The following is an 11,345-nucleotide window of genomic DNA, read 5'->3' as shown; positions in this document are numbered from 1 at the left end:
AAGTGACGTGAGAAACAACTATTAACATTACATATGATCCTATGTGATAATCATAAAAGTCACTCAACATGTGATTGATGTATTATTTCCGCTGATATTACTTAATTTAGAGCTGATTTAACCTGGTCTGATGGTCAGTTTCAATATAAACTCACACGATATACCTTTTAACTTTAAAGACCGGACAAAATGTCTTTCTTTCCTTTGCATTTAGACAAAAAAAAAGTGAGGTTAAAATGTTTATCATTGAATTTTAAATACCAAATAGTTAAGTTAAAAAATGAATAAACCAATCTTAGATAGAAGTGAAATGTATTAATTGGAGTGGAGGTACGATATTATGTACACCTTGATATATTTATATTTTGATGTGAATGAACCGCTTGGAGTCTACCTAGTCCTTGCCACTACTAAAAAAAAAATAAAAATTTTGACAGATAACTTTTGCAAATGAATTAACAGATTACTAAGAAATATTATTAGCTATAAGCGACTTAGCGACAAAATTCGTAACAAATTTTAGTTTTTTTCTTTTGTAGTGAAGCAATTTCTCATGAAAGGTAAAAATAGAAAAAAGACCTATAATGGAACCGTAGGGTAAAATTATACTATAGATAGCTCTAGCATATCACATGATCAGCATCCCTTTAAATGAATCAAATATATACAACAAAGAAAAAAACAGCGAAAAACTATTAAACATAAACAAAAGAAAGAAAAAATGGAGAAGACGAAAATTGTTGATTTCAAAGTGGTTATTCCTTCTTTAATTTCTTTTTCATTTTGTTTCTCTTTATGGAACAGTTTTCTTTTCTTTTCACGAAATAAAGCTGCCGCCTGCCTTGATAGTACTATTGATTGCCGTCATCAGAAAGGATTGACTACTTGAAGAAGATGATTGTTTTGTAATTCTCAATAAAAGAAATACCCGCTCCGTATCTTAGTTTGATTGGGCACAAAATTTAAAAAAATAAGAAAGACTATTAAATCTTGAGTCTTAAATTAAAAATGTATGTACTATACCAAAATATTTCTGAATCTTGTGATCTTAAATATGTTATGTGAAAAGTTAAAGTTAAAAAATTTACTAGATATAAAAAGAGGTGTTCTTCGGAATAAATAAAAAAAGAAAGTAAATTACATAAATTGAAACAAAGAGACTAGTATCATTCGTTTCGAATCACGCCGAAAATAAATTGAAGCGAAAACTATATTGTAAATATATGGTTTAATTCTAAAATTATTTTATTATAGTTTGCCAGCTAGTATTTATTACCCGCTTTGCTATCTCTATTTTAAATTCGCGCCGCGCAAGACCTAACACTTTCTAAGGATTTTGTCATCCACATATCATTAATTAAAGATAATGAATACCTTTTCTCCACTCTTGTCTCTTGGCCTCTCCTATTCTCTTCTTAGTTCTTCCTCTCTCCCCCGCCCTCTCCCCTCCCCCCAAAGAATATGTCTTTAGGTGATAAAGTCGTGAAAATACAATTAGCCTCATCTACCAGAAATCATATAGATTTCAGAAACGTGTGGGTGACAGTGTGAGACAAAGCCAACCACACTTATTTTTATAATCAAAACATTATCATTTAATTAGTTTAATTATGATTGCGACATTTATTTGATCTCTTCTGTGAATGTTCATTTGTCTTTATATATGTGTTGGAACTTTTGCCTAACAATTTGCCTATGATGTGGCAGCGTTGTGATCTGACTAAGCATGTCGCATGATACTTTTTATGTCATGTTTGATATGGACAGTTCCTCTTAATCTATTAGCGTTTTTATAGTAATTGTTGTTTTGTACTTCAATGCCATACAAGAGGGGTGATTTGTGTGATGTCTAATTTTCAACTCTTATTATAGAAGGACCTGATTCTTCTAAGTGTTTCTTATACTACTGTTGCGGAAAGTAAAGAACACACGTATTTTTATGTGAAAAACACTAGGCTCAAAAGATGAAAAAACCACGACCTACTACTCAGTAGGATTTTCTCCAACACTTCACTAAATCACTGAGCCAAAACAGCATTTACAAAACTCTTTGTAAACCTAAGAATTAACTCTAATTCCGTTGTGGCAACTAAACTCTAACTGCTGCGATAACTTCAACTTAACTCTAACTTGAATACTTACAGTACCTAATACAATTGCTTCTAGATAAAGCTGAAAGGTACAACTTGAAAACACCTACTACAATTGAACTAGAATAAAAGACAGACTCTTGGAACTGGTTCTTCTATCTGGTTCATGTAGCTTCAGGTTCGCACACTTGAATCACACAAGAATTGTTTGCAAAATGACTTGTTATTTTTCTCTCAACTCACGTTTCACTTCAACGTTTGTGCGTACCTGTAGAATGAGAACATCATGCAATTTATAGAATTAGTAAAACAAGAAATAACTAGAGTTCTAATGCTACTCTTCCTTGGTGAAAGACTCTTAGTTATCTTCAACTTCTAACTCCTCCCTTATCTTGGATGAAGTTCTCTTCGAGTAAGGAGTCCTTCTCCTTATCATTTATGCAACCTTTTCGATCAGGAGATAATAAATATAATAACTTAAGCTTATCTCCTTCATGTGTATCCCTTATGCTCGAATCTGCCCGTGTCTGTGCACATTGTGTATGGACCTGGTTCATGCTGGAGTTCTTTTGTCAATCATCAAAACAAACTTCACTTGGGCCAACAAATTCTCCCTTTTTGATGATGACAAACTCTGTGCTTTTCATAAACATAGGCCATGTGTTAACTTAGCTCAACATTAACACAATGTTAGAACACTTTCCATTTTAAAATCACAAATCATCAAGGACCAGGTTCATTAGGTTATAAATATCACAGTCCAAAGTAAAAGCACAACCTATCTTCCCCCTTTTGGTATCATCAAAAAGTTGCATAGAAATTATGTTAGATACCCAGATTTTAATAGAAATCACTCATGGCCACTAGGCTACTTCAAATGCACTCGTGGAATTAAGTATCATTTATCAATCTAATGATATTAGCCATCTAAGAAGCATCAACAAACAGTTAGAGCACAAAAATAGTTAATTATCAATGATACTTAGTCATCCACAAAGCATAAAGAGAAATAAAAATACTGGATCATGAGCAAAAAAAAAAAAGAAAACAAATCCCATCTTGGTCACTGGTTGGTCTAACTAGGCTAGGAAGGTCTTAAGGTTGGGAAGGACCAGGTTCTTGGCTTGAAGTAGTTTCAGCATATCCTGAAGAATGCCATCATTCTTTTCCTTCTCATTTGCAAGCTCAGTTCTGAGAGCATCTCTCTCAGCTTCTACTTCTGCCAACCTCTTCTTCAGCCTTTCAATTTCAACATCCTTATCCCCACTCTCTTGCACCAAGGCTCGCACTTTGCTATTCACAGGTACCTTTTTGGATGAACCATGTTCTTTGGGAGTGGTGTGGACTTCATAGTCACAAAGCAGCCAAAGTGTTTGCCCCAAAGTTATCCTTGCTTGTACCAACCTCCCATTTTTTGATGGGTACCTTAAAGTGTGCGAGTACATCCGTGAGAATGAGCCCATAGGGTATGGAATGAGTTTTGGTGCCAGTCAGAACCCTATCGAGAAGCTGGATGATGAATCCAGGCAAATTGATTTGCCTACCACTGTCCAGACATTCCATAAGGACCATGTCTATGAATGTGGAAATGTGCCTCCTTTCTTGCCTAGGCAGCACAACTTTGTTAACAAATTCGAACAACACTTTGTAGGGTGGCTTCATCTCACTTTTGTATATAGCCTTGGGCTCAAGCTCTTCTTCATTGTCACCAAATTTTCTTGTAATGGAAAGGGCAGTAGGGAGATTCTCTAAACTTGGCCATTTGAGCTTCTTGTAGTCATTGTACCCTACAACAGGTACACCTAAGATCTCTCCCGGTTCCCTATCATCAAAACTCACAGCCACCCCCTTCACTACACTGGTAGCTCTACCATTCTTGATTTTACAATTTGCCATGAACTCCACAATCTCAGTTCTGGCAAGCTTTCCCTCCATCTGAAGGACAATGTCCTTCCAACCTTGCAATTGTAATTTTTTTCAGCAGCATTACCATGCCTTCCTCCTCCAAGTTCCTGAGGCGTCTACCTTTCATGATGGATCTTTTTCCAAACTTAACCATCTTGTCCTTCTCTGCATCAGATTCTTCTTCTTCTTCTTCTTCTTCCATTATTTTCACTTTTCTGGACTTCAAGGCACACCTAGTTCTTTTGACCAAGGTAGATGACCCTGCAGACTTTGTCTTTGAAACAGACTTCTTTGTAGACGTCTTGATCTTCTTTACCTTTGGAGTCACAACCTCTATTTCTTATGCCTTATCTTCTTCTTTCCCTTAGTAGCAACTTTTCTCTTACTTTCTTCTAAAGCCTTTTCCAGTTCAGCCTCACTCTGCTTCTTCTGACTCTTTATAGATCTTCCTATTGTAAGAGGAGATTCTACATGGGTAGACGAGGCAAACTTTCTTTTCTTGTTTGCTCTAGTAGTACTAAGGACTCTAACTCCTGAACTCCTTTTCTTTTTAGGATTGTAACTATCAGACACCTTTTTCAGTAAGTCTTCAAGGGGTTCCTACTCAGATGGAACTAGTTCTTGAACCTTCTTCCCTAATCTAATCAACCCCTCAGCAGATTCTCCAGACCCACTTCCCCCTTTTTCTTTCACACTTTCTTCTTTTCCAGTCGATTCCTCACTCCCTCCTTCCATAACTCCAATTTCTTCACCAACAGGGGTGGGTGAAAATTCAACCACTCCTTGTCCCATTCCCCTTACATTACCTTGAACGACCTCACTCTCCTTTTATTTTTACCACCTATTTTCTCAGACTCAGCAGTCTCTACCCCAACCACTTTTCCTATCAGAACAAATCTAGTTTCCAGATTTACAATAGCTTCAAAGGTTACTTCAGATGTAACTTTAGGACAAGATTTTACCTGCTCTGTTTCATATAAAATAGTTTCTTCCCCCTCAGTTGCAGATTTGAAAGAGTCTTTAGATTTTTGAGGTTAAACTCCCTGACTTTCCTTCAACTGCTTATTGATTTTCTTGATTTGTTCTTTTCCAGCAACAACCTTGCAAGCTAGCATCTTGAACCTTTCTTTCTTAAATATGGGTGCGATGGATGGTGTGGGTGTTGTTTCCTTAGGTGGTGATGGAGGATTCTAAGAAGTATTTGCCATCGTTGTGTTTAGGTATGAGTGAAGATGAGTATTTGTGTGTTTGGAAGATGAGAGAAAATAGAGAGACTTTTGATGGCTTGGAAATTAAGAATTATGGAAACAATTAAGGCCTAATCAATTTAAAGAGGTGGAGTTTATTTGGGTAACAACTAAATTTACTAAAGTTTAGAAGTTCATAGGTCTAATCAACCTGGGAGTCAGTTTGAGGAGACGTTTGTGACTTTCCCTAGAATCTAGGCACTTATTGTATTTTGGGACTCTTTTGAATGAAACTGGTTTATTTTGTAACGAATAAGCTCAAGGATGTTAGGATTAAATGGGACTGTCCTTTTGATCATAATCCAAATATAATTATTTTAAAATATGCAGAGTGGAGAATACGTACCAAGTAATTTTGATGAACCAGGTTCTTCACTGAGAAATCTCTTGTGCAAGCTTGAATTTTCCAAGAAAATAGAGATAATATCATTAGAGATTAATGATTCATTTTAGCACATGGCACAAGAGTATACTAATGAAAGTATGAGACTGAGCAAAATCATGTACAACAATTAACAATTTCTCTAACCAATTTTTGAGTTAGAACTGGTTCCTTTTAGGTGATCTTAATTATCCCTAATTCTAACCTGTTCCTTTCAAAATGATCTCTACTTAGAGATTTTGTGAAGATGTCAGCTATTTGCTTGTTAGTAGCATAATATTCCATAGTGATCAAACCCTTCTCATAGTTATCCCTTAAAAAATGATGCCTAACATCTATGTGCCTAGTTCTCTTGTGATGAACCAGGTTCTTGGTCATACTAACTGCACTAATGTTGTCACAAAAGATGGGGATACAACCTAAATCAATTGCAAATTCTATTAATTGCTATTTGATCCACAACAATTGAGCACAACATGAGGCAGCAACAACATACTCAGCTTCAGCAGCAGATAAGGCCACATGGTTTTGCTTTTTGGTGGCCCAAGAAACAAGACATGAGCCAAGAAAGTTTGTCATACCTGAGGTTCTCTTTCTATCTACAAGAAAACATGTATAATCAACATCAGCATATCCCACTAAGTTGAAATTACTACCTTTTGGATACCATAGACAAAGGTCAGTGGTGCCTTTTAGGTATCTCAAGATCCTCTTAACAACAGTCAAGTGAGACTATTTTGGACTTGCCTGAAATATAGCACAAAGGCCTTCACTAAAAACAATGTCAGGTCTGCTAGTGGTGAGATACAATAAAGAGCCAATCATTCCCCTATACAACTTCTGATCAACAGATGAACCAGGTTCATTACATCCAATTTTGTGGTTGTTGCTATAAGAGTGTCAATTTCTTTGGAATCTTCTATTTTAAACCTTTTAATGAACTCTTTCACATACTTCTGTTGATGGATCATAGTTCCATTTTAATTTTGTTTAATTTGTAAGCCTAAAAAGAAATTAAGCTCACCCATCATACTCATTTCAAATTCACTCCCCATTAGTTTAGCAAATTCTTTACTTAACTTATCAGTAGTTGCTCCAAATATTATATGATCAACATATACATGAACTACCAAGAGATCTTTACCTTTTTTTTTAGGAATAAAGTATTGTCAATTTTACCTCTCTTGTAGCCATGCTCAAGCAAAAATTTTGATAATCTTTCATACTATGCTCTCGGAGCCTGCTTGAGCCCATAAAGTGCCTTGTCAAGTTTGTAGACATTATCAGGATATTCCTTGATTTCAAATACCGAATGTTGCTTGACAGACACTTCTTCCTTTAGATAGCCATTGAGGAAGATACTCTTGACATCCATCTGATAGAGAGTGAATTCCATATAAGAAGCAAAGGCTATAAGGAGTCTAATTGCCTCAAATCTTGCAACTGGAGCAAAAGTCTCATCATAGTCTATGTCCTCCTCTTAATATATGATTGAACCACCAATCTTTCCTTGTTCCTTGTAACTGTTCCATCTTCATCAAGTTTGTTTCTGAAGACCCATTTTATGCTAATTACTGATCTGTCCTTGGGTCTTGGTACCTGATGCCAAACTTGACTTCTCTCAAACTGGTTGAGTTCATATTTCATTGCATTCACCAAGTCTGCATCCTGCAAAGATTCAGCAATATTTTCAGGTTCAATAAGAGATAAAATAGCATCAAAAGCACAAAGATTCTTCAACGAAGATCTGGTTCTGATTCCAGAGGTTGGATCAATAATTATGTTCTCAATGGGATAAGAACTTTGATATTTGTAAGGTTCCACAACCAACTGGTTTCCCCTAGATGTTCCTTCAATTTTTTGTTGTTGAGGAACAGGTTCATGGATAAGTTCCCTCGATATTTGAGGATCACTTCCTCTTTGTTCAGTTCCCCCTGTCAAGTTGCCTTGGGTGGAAGGACCTATTCCATCACCTGTTCCTTCCTCTGGTGCAGCTTCAGTCTGGGTTGTGGTTTCATTTGAGTTTCTTACCAGCCCAACTGCTTCAGCATCATGTTCATGCCTATCAGAAAGAATGTTAGTTTCATCAAAAACCACATATATATTTTCTTCTACACACACACTTCTTTTGTTATAGATTTTATAAGCTTTACTATGTGAAGAATATCCCAAGAATACTCCCTCATCACTTCTGTGATCAAACTTACTTAGGGAGTCTTTACCATTATTATGCACAAAGTACTTGCATCCAAATGCCTTAAGATGGGATATATTTGTCTTTCTCCCTTTAAGTAACACATAGGGAGTCTTCTCAACAAGAGGTCTAGTCATGCACCTATTTATGATGTAACATGCAGTGTTCACAGCTTCTGCCCAGAAACTATGGGGTAGTTTACTAGAAAGAAGCATAGTCCTAGCCATTTCTTCCAATGCCCTATTCTTTCTTTCAACTTCTCCATTTTGTTGTGGAGTCCTAGGAGCAGAAAAATTATGATTTATGCCATGTTCATCACAAAAGTTAGCGAATTTATCATTCTCAAATTCAGTACCATGATCAGACCTAGTTGATGCAAGTTGATTACCTAGTTGTTTTTGAGTTTTTCTAACAAAATAAGTGAACATGTCAAATGCTTCATCTTTAGATGTTAAAAAAAAGGTCCAAGTAAACCTAGAGTAATCATCAACAAGCACCATCACATATTTCTTACCACCTCTGCACAATGTTCTCATTGGTCTACAAAGATCCATATAGACCAGTTCTATCGTCCTGGTGGTGCTTACCACTTTCTTGCTTTTGAAAGAGGACCTTACCTGCTTCCTCCTTGCACAAGCCTCACAAACTTTATCTTCCTTGAACTTAATGTTAGGCAGCCCTACCACCAAGTCCTTGGAGACTAGTTTGTTGAGTTGAATTAGTATGGCATGTCCAAGTCTCTTGTGCCAAAGGAGTGGATCATTATCCAACACACTTAAGCAAGTGAGTTCATTATTGTGGAAAGATCTACAACATATATGTTGTTCACTTTTTTTCCTTGCAAAACTATCTAGTCAGTGATAAGATCAATCACAAAGTATTTTGTAGAGGTGAATGCTACCATGTTACCTCTATCACATAGTTGTGATACACTTATTAGACTGTACTTCACTCCATCTATCAAGTAGACATTCTCAATAGAGTGAGAATCAATCTTACCTATCTTTCCAACCCTAATGATCTCACCTTTCTTCCTATTTTCAAAGGAGACATTAACTCTTTTAAGGTCCTTGATCGGGTCCAAACCTACACCACTATTGAGTAGCGAGGATGGTCGATGCAGTTTTATCCAACAAGGTCGGGATCGATTTCCACAGAGAATTAATTGATTTGAAATTAGGTTTATAACTAAGTCTAGATGCGTGTGTTGTTCCTAATTGCACTTCCAAATATGATAGTGTTGATTCTACTTCTAATTCTATTCTATTGTATGCAATGATTAAAGCTAAGTACAATATTTTTGATGTTGGTTTTCAAGTGTTTAAAAGGACTAGGGTAGTGACTTTCGCCTAGGTGGACATCTAACGGGTAGTAAGAATCTAGGGCAAGCTTGATTAATTTGGGATCGTAGGATAGCCATCACACCCAAGTACTCACTCTATATCTCTCGATAGTTTGAGTGATTTTGCCCAATTTGGCTTTCTCAAGTCCAACTGGGTATTCATGAAAATCATGTGATATTAGCTCAAGTCGGGTATTACTATCTCTAGGTTTAACCCTTTAATTAGGGCTATCAATTTCTTGAGTTCACCCCAATTCCTTGTTAGCCTAGTTTTCCCAGACTTAGTCCCTCTTTCTCAAGAAGAGACCAAATCATAAAGGCATGAATCAGTGTTTGCAACCATTAATTCTATAATTCTAGCAAGAACTAGGCTAAATATCACTAACCCATAAACATTCAAGTCCTAAAATTCAAGACCCATTAAATACCCACACTAGGGTTGAGTCACAACCCTAGCTACGGGTCTAGCTACTCATAATAATAGCAGAAATCAAAGATAAAGAGAAGATATAATCCATAATACTAAATTAAAAGATGAAAATCTAATGTTACAAAGTAAATCTTGTACAAAATTGCCCCAAAAAGGAAAACCTAGTCGTCTCACGTACTCAGCAAAAACATAACAGAACCTAAGATTGACAAAAAGATCTATTTATACTAAGCTGAAATTTCTGGACAAAAATGCCCCTGTGGAAGTTTCGCGGCAGTGTAATTTTGATCGCGGTCCGCGTTTCTTCACATCTGGACCTGGGTTGAACCTTGTTTCGCGAACCGCATAAATTCCACCACGTTCGTGTGAGAGACTTCCGTGGCCGAGTAACTTTGACGCGGAATGCCCTTCTCATTTTTGCTTGAATTATGCACTCTCTGAACCTTAGAAACCGCGGTCCGCAGAATTCCCATTGCGGCTGTGCTGGTACTTTCGCGGCCGCATCTTCTTGTCGCGGTCCGCGTTCATGTTTGTGCCCAAAAAAATATCTCTCTAATTCTTCATATCGTGGAACACGAAATAATGGCCGCATCTGTGTTGATACTTTCGCGGCCGCATATTTTTGTCGCGGTCCGCGTTCCACACCTCTTAGCCTAGTCTTGGTTTTTGTTCAAGTTTTAACTTCTTTATGAGTTGATTATGGCTCCTTTGACTCATTTTAAACAATCCCTGCAAGCAAGCATATTAAGTTAGTTTCTGGGAATACCTTCACGCATATTTGGCCCAAAACACAAGTAAAATAGAACAATTAATAGGCTAAAATCCCTACTTATCAGTTCCCCCAAACTTAAGCTTTTGTTTGTCCTCAAGCAAATAAGGTAATTCCCACCTCTACAAGAAAAAGAAAAGGATATTTCAGCTGGCCTAAGGTGACTTCATCAAGCATCAATTGGGACTAGCAATTACCCTCAACACAAATGAATTATCAACAACGTCGTGTTATGCCCTTTTGAGTTCCACAGTTCTAATGTGACACTAGAGCATCAAGAGTTGACTCAATTCATCAAGGAAGATCTCTCTCTCACGTAGGTCATTGTGGATCCCAAACTCCTCCTCCTCTTCTCTTCATGAGCAAATCTCAATTTTTAGAATGTAACCCTCAAAATAAGTATTGTGAAGAAGTGCGCTCATCACTCTCAAAAGAATGCCATAAGTCCGGCTCTAAGTACCATAAGCTTGCCCCTTATGTAAATCACCACTAATTTAAGCTCACTCAACTTCAAATCATATAGGGCTTTAGCGGGGATGTAATGAAGGCTTTTGGATCAAGGTAGGACATAACGAACTATGATGGTTTCATCTTTCCTTAAGCACTCTATTTTCTCATTTCGGCTCATACTTTCTTGACTCTTTGAGTCAAACCGTCACTCTTTCTCACTCATGACAATCATTTTTCTCTTTTTCTCATCATTCCTTGCCTTTCATCATTATATTCTTTGAATCCCTTCAACCTTCTATTTCTTCTTGACGTATTTCTTTTTGGCTTTTCTTCCTTTTCTTTGCCTTTCTTTTTCAACAATTCTTTTTCTTCTTTGAACCTTTTATCACTTTCAAATTACTCGTATCTCCCCCAAACTTATACTTTTGCCAATTGTTCATCATGAATGTTAAGGAAAGATTGGGTGCCAAGAGAGGGTCATTATAAAACAGAGAAAGGCTTGTAATGTGGCTATTGAATGAAAAAGGCTTAGGCTC

Source organism: Nicotiana tomentosiformis, chromosome 7, assembly GCF_000390325.3.
Source record: "Nicotiana tomentosiformis chromosome 7, ASM39032v3, whole genome shotgun sequence".
Classification (NCBI taxonomy): domain Eukaryota; kingdom Viridiplantae; phylum Streptophyta; class Magnoliopsida; order Solanales; family Solanaceae; genus Nicotiana; species Nicotiana tomentosiformis.
The sequence above is the reverse complement of the archived record's forward strand: the minus strand, read 5'-3'. Positions refer to the sequence as shown.